Genomic DNA, 17,421 nt, shown 5'->3' with positions numbered 1-17,421 from the left:
ATATTAGCACATGAATGCTATAGGTGTGTTTGACATTCCTGCCTGCTATTTTAGGGCAGGCATTAACCTGTTTAATGAGTTACGGCCTCCACTAAATGTCAAACAAACAAACGGGTTAAGCATTCATCTGCTAATATTGGCAACAGTAATTTCCAGACTAATGCCTCTAGCTCTGGCTAAGTTGCAGTACCTGGGTTTCAGCTTTAGCCCTCCCAAAGTTAAGACCTGCTCAGTACTGACTGTTTTCAATGGGGAGGAACAATGGGGGTGATTTTAAACCCCAAGAACGGGTGGTTTGGGGGCGGGTGGGAGTTGAAAATAGTTGTTTTTTTGGGTCGCAACCTCAAAATTTTCAGACTTTGCATTCCCAGTGGGAAGCCTGTACTTTTACGCGCCGACGTTAAACCCGGAAATAAAGCCGGGTTGCAGTCATGACCCAAACAACAATTATTTTCAACACCCACCCACCCCCAACCCATAATTGTTTTTTGGGTCATGACTGCAGCCTGGCTTTATTTTCGGGTTTAACGTCAGCGCGTAAAAGTACAGGCTTTCCACTGGGAATGCAAAGTCCGAAAATTTTGAGGTTGCAACCCAAAAAAACAACTATTTTCAACTCCCACCTGCCCCCAAACCACCCGTTCTTGGGGTTTAAAATCACCCCCATTGTGTTGAGAAACTGGAAATGTACATTAATTACTCCATTTCAGGTTTGGAGAAGGAATGTACTGTTTGTTTACAAGCCTCGAAAAAAGCCAAGTCAGAAGCGATCTGTACTTAGTTCAACCTCCGCCTTGAGAATTTGAAGCAAATAAAAAAGTGTTGTGCTAATGCCCATACTCTCTGCTTTTAAAACCTAGACAAAATTCTAACAATGCACATGGTGTAAATTTGGGCTATTTTGCTCAGTTATATTTTAAGATTGTATATCTCTTGTATAGGTGGAAATTTTCACAGCCAAGTATTATTTGATTATAGTTCTTGCTTAACAAAATAGTAAAGGCATTAAAAAACAAATCAAGGATGTATATTTCATAGGTGAATCATTTACATTAACAGGAGCAATCTCACATCACTAACTTCCCATTAAGGCCAATTCTTTGAAACACATTTTTTCAACTTTTTCCCAACCCAAAACTACAAACGAAATTATTTGTATTAGTTCAGACATTGTCACTGATCCCTTCAAATGTAATTTTGAATTCTGATATAGCTATGAAAAAAATCAAACTCCTAAACAAACCTTTCCTAATTAATTAGGTATACATTAATAAAACACACTCATTTTTCAGAGGGTTATATTCCAATCTTTGCTTTTTCCTGTTTTTTAAGTTGATCACAGTTGTTTCCCCTTCAGGCTCGTGTTTAATCATACACTATTCCCCAGCTAAAAGGATACATGCTGAGCAACCAATCTGCCTGCTTCTGTTAATACCATTCAGCACAGGATGAAACACCCACCAGTATCCTCTTCCTACCTTAGGGAAACACTCTCAAAGACAATCCAGCCAAGACTGAATGTACACCATGTGGGGAATCATTACCCAAAACTTACATTATACCACACTGATTCACCAGCTTGACTTCTGAAATTTAAAAGTGTTACTGAATATGTAACATGTCTCAACTCTCAGTATCTTTCTCTATACATGGAGCAAGAGATCTACCACGGGTAGTTTACAATATTCAAATATCTCATAAAATGTAACATATATTTCATTACAAAGAATAGCACAATTGCTATTTTGCTTCAGAATATTTAGCAAACCCAACAAGCACAAGATTGGTTTGAAGTAATACATACAAAATGGGCTTAAGTCAAACAAATGGAACGATAAATGATCAAACATGGTCCTGAGGCAATAAAACTGCAATTTAACAAATTTAATGCAAGAGTTTTAACATTTGTTTATAGTGTGAGGTAAGTATTTTATTTCTTCCAATGCTTCTTTACATAAAATGAACACAAAGTGGTTTTTGAAATACTTTTACAATAATGACCTTGACATCCAATATGCATTGCTGGAGTTAAGTGAGTCTACAGAACTGAAAAAAAATGACCCAGGCAACCCTAAAGAAAAACAGGTTTCAGAATGAACAAACCTGGTCTCAGAGTATAAAATATGATTGTTTAGGGAATTGTTTTTTCAGAATTACCACTGATTACTAACAGTGGACTGTCACTCAGTGTTAGCCAAATCTATGTCTTAACTGTCAGAGTTCTCCAGCAGCCACCCACTTTCTTTTTTCTTCAAAAAGGTTTTAATCATGAAAGTTGGAGAGTGGGGGGGGGGCGTAGAGATAGAGCGCGAGAGGGGGGCACATGAGGAGCAATGGATAGGTATAGGAGATCGGAGAGAGAGAAGAGAGAGGTGCCTTTCCCATCACTTTCCACTCACGAATTCTCTCATATCATCTTCTGCCACAAACATTAACACATCTCATTTCTTCTTCCTCTTACCACCTTTTCCAGCTGACATGCTAAAACCCATCCCTCCCCACCACACTACTGCTAGATTTCAGCACCATTTCCCCAGTACTACCATATCTAGCACCAGCACCCCAGTAAATAAAGAAAACTTACATGTCCATAGCACCTAATCACATGCTCAGGATGTCCTAAAGCATTTTATAACTTTTGAAGTGCAGTCACTATTGTTATTTGCACACAGCAATGTCCCACAAGCAGCAGATGTATAACTGATTGATTGGTTTATCAGTTTTTGAAGGTGAAATATAGGCTAGGGCACCAGGAGAACTCCCTGCTGTTCTTCAAACTGTGCCATGGTATTTTGCATGTCCACCTGAGCAGGCAGAGATGGCCTTGGTTTAATGCTTCATCTGAAAGACAGTACTTCTGACAATAAAGCACTCCCTCAAGGCTGCACTGAAGTGTTGTCCCAGATAATAAGAACATAAATAGAAGCAGGAGTAGGCCATACGGCCCCTCGAGCCTGCTCCTCCATTCAGTAAGATCGTGGCTGATCTTCGACCTCAACGCCACTTTCCAGCCCGATCGCCATAACCCTTGGTTCCCTTAGAGTCCAAAAATCTATCAATCTCAGTCTTGAACATAATCAACAACTAAGCATCCACAGCCCTCTGGGATAGAGAATTCCAAAGATGCACAACCAACAGTGAAGAAATTCCTCCTCATCTCAGTCCTAAATGGCCGAACCTTACTCTTGTACTCCAACCCCCGTTGAATAAAGGCCAACGTACCATTTGCCTTCTTAATTGCTTGTTAACTTTCTATGTTTCTGTACAAGGACACCCAAATCCCTCTGAACACCAACATTTAATAGTTTCACCATTTAAAAAAATATTCTTTTTTATTCTTCCTACCAAAGTGAGTAACCTCACATTTCCCCGCATTGTACTCCATCTGCCATCTTCTTGCCCACTCACTGAACCTGTATATATCCCCTTTGCAGACTCTGTGTCCTCCTCACAGCTTACTTTCCCACCTAGCTTTGTATTGTCAGCAAACTTGGATCCAGAACACTCGGGCCCTTAATCTAAGTCATTAATGTAGATTGTAAATAGCTGAGGCCCGGGCACCGATCCTTGTGGCACCCCACTAGTTACATCCTGCGAACCTGAAAATGACCTGTTTATTCCTACTCTCTGTCTGTTAACCAATCCTCTATCCATGCTAATATATTACCCCCAACCCCATATCTTGTGTAACAACCTTGTGTGGCACCTTATTGAATGCCTTTTGAAAATTCAAATATACTACATCCACTGGTTCCCCTTTATCTACCCTGCTAGTTACATCCTCAAAAAACTCTAATAGATTTGTCAAACACGATTTCCCTTAAAAACATGCTGACTCTGCCTAATCATATTATGATTTTCTAAGTGCCCTGTTGCTGCGTCCTTAATAATAGATTCCAGTATTTTTCCGACTAATGATGTCAGGCTAACTGGCCCGTAGTTCCCGTTTTTCTCTTTCCCTCCTTTCTTGAAGAGTGGTGTTACATTTGCTACCTTCCAATCCACTGGGACCATTCTAGAATCTGGGGAATTTTGGAAGATCACAACCAATGCATCCACTATCTCTTTTAAAATCCTAGGATGTAGGCCATCCAGGGGATTTGTCAACTTTTAGTCCCATTAATTTCTCCAATACTTTAACTTTAGTAATATTAATTACTTTAAGTGCCTCACTCTCATTAGATCCTTGGTTTCCCACAATTTCTGGTATGTTTTTTGTGCCTTCTACTGTGAAGACAGATGCAAAATATTTAACGTCTCTGCCATTTCCTTATTTCCCAGTATAATTTCTTCTGTCTCTGCCTCTAAGGAACCCACGTTTACTTTCACTAATCTCTTCCTTTTTACACACTTGTAGAAGCAGTTACAATCTGTTTTTATATTTCTTGCTAATTTACTCTCATATTCTATTTTCTCCCTCTTCATCAATTTTTTGGTCATCCTTTGCTGGTTTCTAAAAGTCTCCCAATCCTCAAGCTTACTACTCTTCTTGGCAACATTATAGGCCTCTTCTTTTAATCTAATACTATCCTTAACTTCTCTAGTTAGCCACAGATGGATCACTTTTCCAGAGGAGTTTATATTCCTCAATGGAATGTATATTTGTTGACAAATATGAAAAATTTCTTTGAATATTCACCATTGCCTATCTACCATCATATCTTTTACTCTAATTTCCCAATCAACCTTAACCAACTCGCCCCTCAAACCTATATAATTGGTTTTGTTTAAGTTTAAGTCTTTAGTTTCGGACTTAAGTACGTCACTCGCGAACTCAATGTGCAATTCGATCATATTCTGATCACTCTTCCCCAGAGGATTCCTTTCTATGAGATTATTAATTAACCCTGTCTCATTACACAATACAAGATCTAAAATAGCCTGTTTGCTGGTTGGTTCCATGGCGCATTGTTCTAGGAAACTGTCTCGAATGCATTCCATGAACTCGTCCTCCAAATTTCTTCTGCCAATTTGGTTTGCCCAGTCTATATGAAGATTAAAGTCCCCCATGATTATTGCATTACCTTTGTTACAAGCTCCTCTTATTTCTAGATTAATACTCTGTCCAACAATATATCTACCGTTGGGGGCCTATAAACAACTCCCACCTGTGTTTTCTGCCCCTTGCCATTTCTTATCTCGACCCATACTCATTCTACTTCCTGATCTTCCGAGCCAAGATCCTTTCTCACTACTATCTTTATGTCATCCTTAGATAATGTGCTCAGTCAAAAGTGCGGAGTGAATTATCCTATTCAGCTTCCTCCAGAGGTCCTCACCACCACAGATGCACATGAATTTAAGAAGTGGGTAAATGCACTGGACACAGTAAAGGGTATGGGCCCTACTTCCCAATTACAGTGCTGAAGACCATCACACCCAAACTAGCCATCCTCCTAGCCAAGCTGTTCCACTGTAACAATGACACTGGCATCTGTCCGACAATGTAAAAAACTGCCCAGTTATGTTCTATATGCACAAAAACAACAGGTCTAAACTGGCCAATTAGCACGCTATCAGCCTCCTCCTAATCATCAGCAAAGTAATGGAAGAAGGCATTAATATTGCTATCAATCAGTACCTGCTCACCAATAAACGACGTTTGATTTGGGTTCTGCCAGATCCATACTGAGATGAGGAGAAACTTCTTCACTCAGAGGGTAGTAGGTCTGTGGAATTTGCTGCCCCAGGAAGCTGTGGAAGCTACATCATTAAATAAATTTAAAACAGAAATAGACAGTTTCCGAGAAGTAAAGGGAATTAGGGGTTACGGGGAGCGGGCAGGAAATTGTACATGAATTTAGATTTGAGGTTAGGATCAGATCAGCCATGATCTTATTGAATGGCGGAGCAGGCTCGAGGGGCCGATTGGCCTACTCCTGCTCCTATTTCTTATGTTCTTATGTTCTCATTCGGCTCCAAACATGGACACAAGCGACTACTGGAGGAGAGGTAACAATAGCTTCCCTTGACATCAAGACAAGCAATCAACCAAGTATGGCATCAAGGAGCCTTACCAAAACTGAGGTCAATGGAGGTCAAAGTGAAAACTCTCTAGTGACTGCAGTCATACCTGACACAGTGGTGGTGGCTAAGAAGCCCATCAATGTTGTCCCAGAACATCACTGCAAGAGTTCCTCAAGGCAGCGTCCTTCGCAGGAGTTGAGGATGTTTGGTTCTAGACATAAACAATCACACAGCTATTTAGGAAAGCAATGTAAGGTGTAATTGAACTAGCTGCGGGTGAAGGAAGAAAATGGGAAATTAACATGGCAAATTGTAAACTCTATTTGGTGATATGACTATGGAATGTGAAAACATTAGATATATATAGTTCAGCAAGAGTTAAAATTGTCTAACTCATTATCCACTATCTGCTTCATTATACTCTTAAAGATGTTCCCCTCCCAAGATCCCCCAAGTCTATTGTTTCCCAAAGCCATCACAAACTTGGCAGCCCTATGAAAGCACTCTACAACTTTCATGGACACATTTAGTACAATTTATATTCAATCTGACTGATTCCTAAGATAATTGTTTTAGTACTTGGAAGCTTTTAAGTGTTTCACTGATTTGTTTCAGAGATTAAATGTATTAACTGCAACCACTTTAGGTTGTTGTAAAAACAGGTTTTAAAATCACCATCTGCAAGATAAAATCTGTCTTGTTTAACCCTCTTTGGCAAAAGCTAGCAGGCTCCATTAAGGATTTTAAGAGCCTGAGTTTTGCTCCTACTGTCCAAAAATTGGATGGTATTCAGGTAGGTTAAGGCATCAAATGGTGGGGGGTGCAATCCATTTTGCCAGATCCCCCCTCCCCTTGTGGTCACCCTATTTTCCACCATCATTTAAAGAAAATGACAGAAGCGCTTAACTGAGTTGGTAACTGTGCCTTTTGCTGATGAGCTGCCATTCCACCTCCCGCACCCCCACACAATTCTGAAGAAGGAACAATGGGCTTGGCATTGGGATATCCCCTGTATCTTTTTTTTTGACACAAGAGCAGCAACGGAGGGAAGCCAGAAAGGCAAATAAGTCTCATCATTGGAGCCCTGGAAGAAGTAGGCACCCCTCTCACCAAAGACTGCAAGACAATCAGGCAGCAAGGGGAGCAAGCCAAAGGACCAGCAGCAGCCTGAATGTGGAGGAAAATCCATTGCTGACTGCGAGAAACATTCACGCCACTCTCAAACAGGAGACCTCATGTTGACCACCATATCTACCCACCATTCCCCATTCTCTCCACAAATATGTCATCTTTTATAGATTCTTCTCAATGTGCACCAATTATGCTAATCATGCTGATCCCAAAAAATGCAGCAGTTAGCATTTGTGCAGTTCGGGAGGCAGAAGTCCTGCCCTGTTACACTTCCGGTGGCAACTGCACCACAGAGATACATCCAAGCTAAGATTTTGCATTGAATACGTTAAGAATGTATGCAAGGCTAGCACAGAAAAACAGTATTGCAGCAGTAAGAAATTTCACTTTGGGATTTACATAACAGAATAATTTTTAGGATTAGGATAAGATTTAAAGGTTTAACAAAGTTGTACACTTTACAAACTCTAATGATCCACCATCTTACTGTGTCCCTTCTAGACTTATCTAGATATTGTTCAAGTAAAGGTTCTGAGGGGATGCAAGACCCATTTACGGGAATGGCAGTGATGCTGAAATCAAGGGAATATCCAGCATAATAACCAAAAAACCTAACACATTACAATTAAAAATTTGGATATGGAACTTCCAAAGGACATTCCTCTTTTGTGTTATTTGGAGGGTGAGGGGGATGAAAGGAGGGATGTGAGGCAGGCATGACCACGTCAGAGGCAGACAGCTCATGCCTGCCCTTACCCACTACAGACTCAGGCACACCTACCTGGGAATATTGAGAAAAAATGGCTTTGTGAGCTCAACCTAACTAGGTAGGCAGTGAAGAGTTGTACCATCTGCCATGTAGCTTAAGAATTTTTAGCAACACTTTATATGGAACTGGTTAAGCATTTAAGTCCCTATGCAATACAATGGGATGCAATGTTTGAATGGCAGCTTGGGATAAGCATTCAGATTTTTCTATCCTTGTCCAAATACCCCACAACTGTACAAATATATTTTTAGACAGATCAACAACATGAACACCTTCCAATAAAGAAATACATAAATATAGCAACCTGACTGCCAGGGATCAAGAACAATTCCTGTCCCCATATTACGGGAGCAGTCGTAACAATATGTTTCTTAAGGGAAAAAAGAGATAAAAAGATTGTTAATCCACTGAAAGGTAAGATTTCCTTAAAATAGGTCTATGATACACTGGAAAAAAAAATCACTGGTATAAGTAGTATCTCTAGCAATTTTGTACTCTGAAATCCCGCGAGTCATGCGATATTCCTTGAGTCCCAAAGTTTATACCAGCCTTTGGTTCTTTTTTGATGGGGGTAGGCTTCATAACATATTACATTTGCATAGTGAAGGTAACACTTCACTGAAATAAAACAATTATTGAAACTCTCCAAATCAGTTACACATGGTGGGGAAAGAGGGTGGAAAAGAATGTGAAAAACAAATTAAGTTTAAAAAACAAGGCAGATGATACCAAAGATAATCTTACTTTCTTCCTCATTCATTATATGCTCTACTGCCAAGAACTATTTTAGGTGTTACTGATTGAAGGTCCTTTGTCAGGACTGATGCATGAGTGATATGCTGCAGGTAGTATATAGAGGAAATCCTCCCCCAGAATGCATATTGGAAAAAAAAATGAACTACTGGAACATAATCCTTGAGGATGGGATTACTTTGCTTGATGTATAACCACCATGTACCTGAAGCACCTTGGAACTTGGTGTCCAAGCCAAATCGAGTAAGAAGCACAATTTCTTCATGTAAGAATGGGCTGTATTTTGTACAGGAAGATGTATCAGATTTGCAACTGAACTGATACAAACTCATATGGCTAGGAATAAGGTAGCTATTGATGGGCAAAAACTGAGCCATGAAAAATAAAACTAAATGAAAAGTTGGAGGTCAATAACCTTCAAAACCAAAACTTGCCCAAAGCTCAAAACTATATTAAATGTTTTAAAATCTTTACAAAATGAGAATACTTGACTTAACAGAAACTTTCCCTGTTTACAGAAACATTAAAATTATGTCCAACAATGAAAGGAAAGCAATCAGGGGTTTGGTTTAGAACCAAGAATTATCTCTCATCACCTCTTTCGCTTATCTGCACTGGCTCACTGTCCACCAAATATCCTTGCTCTCATCTTACAGTTTTGCCCATCCTGCTTTTGCATCTATTGCAGCAAGTGGTCGTGAACTGTGCACAAGATGTTGAATTTTTTTGAACAAATTTTAGCCTCCTTAAATATTTATTGTCGCTGGGTCAAAATCCTGGAACTCCCGACCTAACAGCACTGTGGGAGAACCTTCACCACACGGACTGCAGCGGTTCAAGCAGGCAGCTCACCACCACCTTCTCAGGGGCAATTAGGGATGGGTAATAAATGCTGGCCTTGCCAGCGACGTGCACATCCCATGAACGAATAATAAAAAATAATTAATTTAGATATTTTACTAATAGCCTTGAAAAGGCTAGCATTGGCATTTCTTGTCTACAAATCGATTATAAACCTGTTTGTCAGCAGCTGCAGTATTATAGTAACTAATATTAAAGCTTTCTTTGCCAACTGACAAAAGACCCTCACCAAGTGTACATTCCCTCTGACTCTGGCCTCCTGTGCATTCCTCCCTCCCTCTGCTCCACTATTGGTGGCAGAGCCTCCAGCCATCTCAACCATAGTTTCTGGTATTTTCTCCATGAACCAGCTCTTTATTACTTTACTTTCCTACCTATCTCTTTAAAAGCCTTCTCAAAATCCACATCTTCAATCCAAGCCTTCGGGCATCTTTCCTAACTCTCCTGCAAAGGATTGGCATCCATTCCTTTTTTATTCTATTTGTGAAGCATTAAGGGATATTTTTCTAAAGGTGCTATATCAAGGGTATGAAACATATTTCATATCATATCATAGCATCACAGCACAGGAGGTGGCCATTCGGCCCATTGTGCATGTGCCAGCTCTTTGAAAGAGCTATATAAGAGTTGTGAAAGAACTATGAAAAAGTTATATGGTGGGCCTGATCTGATATCCTGGCATTTGGTGTGGGCCTTTTGTCAATTGGCAAAGAAAGCTTTAATACTAGTTACTATAATACCGCAGTTGCTGACGAACAGGTTTATAATCGATTTGTAGACAAGAAATGCCAAAATTAGCCTTTTCAAGGCTATTAGTATTAGTAAAACATTTAAATATGTACGAAGGCTAAAATTTGTTCAAAAAAATTCAACATCCTGTGCACAGCTCATGACCACTTGCTGCATTAGATGTAATCATAGATAATTCAACACAGTAGTTGTGAATGCCACAGAATATATTACATACATTCTTTATTGAAGCTGATAGGAAAACAAATCATCAAAAACATTTTTATTCAAAAGCATAAAGCATCCATTCTCTTTAGGCATAAAAACCTCTCTTTCATGCTTTTGATGTTTATGCATTTCAGCCAAATGTGATCAATGACCTCAGGCTGGAGCCAACTGTAATATCCTGATGATTTATTTGCACCAGGATTTCTCAAAGTAGTGCACTTTTTCAACAAAGCAAATGAAAGACAACATTATCTTCCTAGCACTCACTGAGTTGTCTTACGATCCTGATTTGCTGAATAAGTCAAAGTATGACCGAAACAGAAATAGGGAAAATTGTAAACACCTGCCAGATGTTTATCTTTTTAATACTGAAATTATTTTAAATATATTTTTCAAACTTTTTTTTTTAAAGTGAGCTACCTACAGGATTTCAAACTATTGGTGTATTAACCTACTTCCTCCAAACAAGTATAATCGCTATGCAAGATTTAAAAGTGATAAAAAAATTCTTCTGCAAAAGTTATTGTACAAAAGCATCACCGCCACATTGTGTTCACGCTCAAGTTGTGGGTGTCTCTAAGTGCTAAAGTTTGAGTTCACAGCATTAATTCCCCGTATGTAAATCACCTGCCCATGGCATTAAATTAGGGAATGGTGCTCCGAATTGGAGTGTGGAGGAGCGGTAAGTGGGAGAAGAAATTAAGAGGGGATAAAATCATAGAATCGTTACAGCACAGGAGGCGGCTATTCGGCCCATGGAGCCTGTGCCAGCTTTTTGTAAGAGCAATCCAGTTAGTCCCATTCCCCCGTAGCCCTGCAAATTTTTTCTCTTCAAATATTTATCCAAATTTTTTTTGAAAGCCACAAGTGAATTTGCATCTACCACCCTTTCAGGCAGCGTATTCCAGATCATAATTACTCGTTGCATAAAAAAGATTTTCCTCATGTCACCTTTGGTTCTTTTGCCAATCACCTTAAATCTGTGTCCTCTGGTTCTCAACCCTTCCACCAATGGGAACAGTTTCTCTTTACTTAATTTATCTAAACTCTTCATGATTTTGAACACTTCCGTCAAATCTCCTCTCAACCTTCTCCGCTCTAAGGAGAACAATCCCAGCTTCTCCAGTCTATCCACATATGTGAAGTCCCTCATCCCTGGAACCATTCTAGTGAATCTTTTCTGCACCCTCTCTAAGGCCTTCACATCCTTCCTAAAGTGCAGTGCCTAGAATTGGACACAATACTCCAGTTGTTTTTTAAAGGTTCAACATAAATTCCTTGCTTTTGTACTCTATGCCTCTATTTATAAAGCCTAGGATCCCGTATGCTTTTTTAACCACTTTCTCAACCTGTCCTGCTACCTTCAAAGATTTTTGCAATATGCCCCCGGGTCTCTCTGTTCCTGCACCCACTTTGGAATTGTACCATTTAGTTTATATTGCCTCTCCTCATTCTTCCTGCCAAAGTGTATCACTTTCCACTTCTCTGCATTAAATTTCATCTACCCGCCCATTCCACCATCCTGTCTATGTCCTCTTCACTGTTTACTACACTTCCAAGTTTAGGGTCATCTGCAAATTTTGAAACTGTGCCCTGTACACCCAAGTCCAAGTCATATAATATATATCAAGAAAAGCAGTGGTTCTAGTACCGACCCTTGGGGAACAACACTGTACACCTCCCTCCAGTCCAATAAATAACCGTTCACCACTACTCTCTGTTTCTAAAAGAAATTAGGGATAGTATTAGATCCAAAGAGGAGGCATATAAAATTGCCAGAAAAAGCAGCAAGCCTGAGGATTGGGAGCAGTTCAGAATTCAGCAAAGGAGGACAAAGAGATTGATTAAGAGGGGGAAAATAGAGTATGAGAGTAAACTAGCAGGGAACATAAAAACTGACTGTAAAAGCTTCTATATATATATGTCAAGAGAAAAAAATGAGTGAAGACAAATGTAGGTCCCTTACAGTCAGAAATGGGGGAAATTATAAGGTGGAACAAAGAAATGGCAGAACAATTAAACACATACTTTGGTTCCGTCTTCACAAAGGAGGACACAAATAACCTGCCAGAAATGTTAGGAAACCAAGGGTCTAGTGAGAGGGAGGAACTGAAGGAAACCAGTATTAGTAAAAAAAGTGCTAGGGAAATTAATGGGGCTAAAGGCTAACAAATCCCCAGGGCCTGATAATCTACATCCCAGAGTACTAAAGGAAGTGGCCCTGGAAATAGTGGATGCATTGGTGATCATCTTCCAAAATTCTACAGACTCTGGAACAGTTCCTACAGATTGGAGGGTGGCAAATGTAATCCCACTATTTAAAAAAGGAGGGAGAGAAAAAGCAGGGAATTGCAGACCAGTAAGCCTAACATCAGTAGTGGGGAAAGATGTGATAACAGAACACTTGGAGGGCATTAATGGGATTGGACAAAGTCAGCATTGGTTTATGAAAGGGAAATCATGCTTAACAAATCTACAGGAGTTTTTTGAGGATGTAACTAGTAGAATAGGTAGGGGAGAACCAGTGGATGTGGTGTATTTGGATTTTCAGAAGGCTTTTGATAAGGTCCCACACAAGAGGTTAGTGTGCAAAATTAAAGCACATGGGATTGGGGGGGATATACTGGCATGGATTGAGAATTGGTTGACAGACAGAAAATAAACGGGTCTTTTTCCGGGTGGCAGGCAGTGACTAGTGGGGTACCGCAGGGATCAGTGCTTGGGCACTAGCTATTCACAATATATATCAATGATTTGGATGAGGGAACTAAATGTAACATTTCCAAGTTTGCAAACGACACAAAGCTGGCGTGGAATGTGAGCTGTGAGGAGGATGCAAAGGGGCTCCAATGTGAATTAGACAAGTTGGGTGAGTGGGCAAGAACATGGCAGATGCAGTATAACGTGGATAAATGTGAGGTTATCCACTTTGGTTGTAAAAAGAGAAAGGCAGATTATTATCTGAATGGTGATAGATTGGGAAAAGGGGAGGTGCAACGAGACCTGGGTGTCCTTGTACACCTGTCGCTGAAAGCGAGCATTCAGGTGCAGCAAACAGTTAGGAAGGCGAATGGAATTTTGGCCTTCATTGCAAGAGGTTTTGAGTACAGGAGCAGGGATGTCTTACTGCAGTTATACAGGGCCTTGGTGAGACCACATTTGGAGTATTGTGTGCAGTTTTGGTCTCCTTATCTGAGGAAGGATGTCCTTGCCATGGAGGGAGTGCAACGAAGGTTTACCAGACTGATTCCTGGGATGGCAGGACTGACGTATGAGGAGAGATTGAGTCGACTAGGCCTACATTCACTAGAGTTTAGAAGAATGAGAGCTGATCTCATCGAAACATATAAAATACTAACAGGACTAGACAGAACTAGATGCAGGGAGGATGTTCCCGATGGCTGGGGAGTCCAGAACCAGGGGTCACTGTCTCAGGATACGGGGTATGCCATTTAGAACCCAGATGAGGAGAAATTTCTTCACTCAGTGGGTGGTGAACCTGTGGAATTCTCTACAGAAGGCAGTGGAGGCCAAGTCATTAGATGTATTCAAGAAGGAGATAGATATATTTCTTAATGCTAAAGGGATCAAGGGATATGGGGAAAAAGTGGGAACAGGGTACTGAGTTAGACGATCAGCCATGATCATTTTGAATGGTGGAGCAGGCCCGAAGGGCCTACTCTTGCTCCTATTTTCTAGCAAGAATATAACAACAAACATGGAGGACGAATCACACAACACAACAGTGCTAGAGCCAACTGTTTAAAAATGCTACTTATGGCCATAAAACTAACTTCTATAACTGGAACAAACTTCAATTGGAGCGCAATCTGCACCCCACAGAGCTGAATGTGCAGTTACCTCTGGTTTTTTCTCCATATAACTTTATTATATCCAGAAACTTAAATAAAAAATGGGTTTAAATCTGAGCTTAATTTTAAAGTTGCTCAAAATAATGCTGAACTAAATTTATTGCTGATGAGCCACATTACTAAGGTAAGTACTGTGAAAAGGTAGGCTCTATTTGGATCTCCCCAGTCTGCTACTATGAACAGGGTATGGATAGTATTCATGTGGCACTAGAAGTACCGCCTATGTAATTTTAATGTTTAACACACCAATCTTAGCTTTGTGTCCTCTATACAGTCAACAGTGGCAAAAAAAGTGATTCTGTGCAGTAAATCACATTTAAAAAATAGTGCAAGGGAAAAATAATATTGCACTTACATAACCAGTACTATATTTTGCTTCATTGGGACGGGTGAAGGAGTGGTGGGGATTTGATTACCTTTTGCCAAGGAATTACCTTTTAAATTTCTTTAAGCTCAATTCACAAAGCATTTGGATCATTGTTTTTTTTAAAAGGGAGAATAGGATACACAAGTTCACCTAACTGCCAATAGCATTTCCTGACTGGTTCAGTAATGGTGTAACATTGTTTTGGCTCCTTGTGCCAAACTCCAACATGAGTTTTCAGATCTCTGCTGATGCGACTTTTGTGTATGCAACTATAAGGTGTGCAACAGCAGCCTAGGGCAACACAACCTCTAACTCCCTTTTCCTGTCAGGGAAGAAGTCGGCTAAGACTAAATACCTCCCCTGATAGTACAGTTGAGATGAAAAAGTTGATTTCCAGAGAAAAGTTACATCTCAACATTACATGCTAATAAACTCCCCGAAGCCTGTTTTCTGAAAGGTAAAGCTGAATGGGTGTAATGTTAGCCTTATATCTGGAGGGCTAGAATATAAAGGGGATGAAATTTTGCTACAGTTACACATCTGGAGTACTGTGTACATTTCTGGGCACCGCACCTAAGAAAGGATATATTGGCCTTGGAAGGAGTGCAGCGCAGATTCACCAGAATGTTACCAGGGCTCCAATGGTTAAATTATGAGGAGAGATTACATAAACCAGGCTTGTATTGCTTGGAATATAGAAGGTTACGGGGTGATTTAATTGAGGTTTTTGGATTTTGAAAGAAATTGATAGCCCCTTAAAAATTTCAGACAATTAACATGTCTGCCTGAGAATCAATTCATGTTTTGTAACAGGAATGAAGATACATAATGGAAAACTCGCATCCCAATTGCCATTTTAAATTCTGCTGCAGCTGATTAAAATCCAAAACAATGGATAGAAAACTGTGCAACAATCAAGTTTGAACAAATCTGATATATGCTTCCAATTCAGTGTATAAAAATTATTGCAGGACTCATCAATCATTATCACAAATCATCTTCAAATTGACGTTTTCTGTCCAATTTTCACTCCTCGTTTTCTGAAGGTCTTGACTCCCGTGCAGTTCCATGGGCCCCAGGCACCCTCTATTACCTTGCCCAAGTGACCATTAATCGTATGCAAGCCTTCAGAGTAAGTTCGAGCAAGCTATCACAATCCTGTCCTCAACTGGCTTCCACATACTTGCATTTACAATAGGGGGTACTGTATACCAATCAATGGTGGGAAACCTGATCATAGAACCATAGATGTTTACAGCACAGATGTATTCCATTCGGTCCATCATGTCTATGTCGGCTCTTTGCTCGTGCAATCCAAAACTAATGCCACTAATCAATTTTCCCTTATTTAACCCAGGGTTATATGATCAATTGTAATGCCCCTCCTATTATCAATTTACGCAGTACAGATTACGGCCCAAATGGATTTTACCACAGCACTGAAACAGCTCTAATCAAAGTCATAAATGCAATCCTCTGTCACTGTGTCAGTGGTGCACTATTCCATCTCAACCTCTTTGCAGCCTTTGACACGGTGGACCATACCATCCTCCTCCCATGCTTCTTCTCTATTGTCCAGCTCAGCGATAATGCCCTCATTTGCTTCACCTCTTACCCGTTCAACCATAGCCAAAGAATCTCCAGCAATGGTTTCTCTTCCTACCCCCAAAGCATTATCTCTGGAGCCTCCCAAGGATCTACCTTTGGCCTCCCCTCCTCTTCCTCTACACACAAATGGTTGTAGAAGTTTGGAACTCTTTTTCGCAAATGGCAATTGATACTAGCTCAATTGCTAAATTTAAATCTGAGATAGATAGCTTTTTGGCAACCAAAGGTATTAAGGGATATGGGCCAAAGGCAGGCATATGGTGTTAGATCACAGATCAGCCATGATCTTATCAAATGGCGGAGCAGGCACGAAGGGCTGAATGGCCTACTCCTGTTCCTATGTTCCTCATTTACATGCTTCCCTTTGGCAACATTATCCAAAGACAGGGGGTCAGCTTCCACGCATACACTGACAAAATCCAGCTCTACCACTCAACCACCTCTCTCAACCCCTCCACAGCCTCTGTGTTGTCAGACTGCTTCTCCGACATCCAATCCTGGATGAGCCACAATTTCCTCCAGTTAAACATTGGGAAGATGAAAGCCACTGTCTTCAGCCCCAGCACAAACTCCATACCCTTGCCACTGATTTCATTCCCCTTCCCAGCCACTGTCTCAAGTCAAGTTGAACCAGACTGATCGCAACCTATTCGACCCAAAGCTGAGCTACTGGCCCTATATCTTCTCCATCGTAAAGATCGCTTACTTGCATTGCCATAACATCGCCCACCTCCACCTCTGCCTTAGCCCATCTGATGCTGAAACCCTCATCCATGCCTTTATCACCTTGAGTCGACTATTCCAATACTTTGCTGGCCGGTGTCCCACCCTTCACACTCCATAAATTTCAATTCATCCAAACATATGCTGCTCATTTGTTATTCCGCACCCACTCCCGTTCACCCATTATCCCTGTCTTGCTGACCTAATTGGCTCTCAGTCTCCCAAAGCCTTCATTTAAAATTGTCATCATATTTCAACCCCTTCATACCCTTGCACCACCCTATCTCTGTAACCTTATCCAGCTCTACAAAACCCCCTGAATTCTGCATTACTCTGACACTGGTCTCTTGTGCATCTCCCCCTCCCCCTTCGTCCCACCTTTGGCGGCTGAGCCTTCAGCCTCTTAAGCCCTA

General features: G+C 40.6%; 1 long non-coding RNA gene across 1 annotated transcript in view; it reads right to left on the bottom strand.

Annotated features, from left to right (window-relative positions):
• The window catches only part of LOC137333335 (uncharacterized), a 221,063-nt gene that overhangs the window by 52,922 nt on the left and 150,720 nt on the right, over positions 1–17,421 (bottom strand). The window contains exon 3 of the long non-coding RNA XR_010965866.1: positions 6,074–6,178. This is a non-coding gene — a long non-coding RNA (uncharacterized lncRNA). The remainder of the gene's footprint in view (positions 1–6,073; positions 6,179–17,421) is intronic.

This window comes from Heptranchias perlo, chromosome 16 (assembly GCF_035084215.1).
Source record: "Heptranchias perlo isolate sHepPer1 chromosome 16, sHepPer1.hap1, whole genome shotgun sequence".
NCBI lineage: Eukaryota > Metazoa > Chordata > Chondrichthyes > Hexanchiformes > Hexanchidae > Heptranchias > Heptranchias perlo.
The sequence above is the reverse complement of the archived record's forward strand: the minus strand, read 5'-3'. Positions and strand labels throughout refer to the sequence as shown.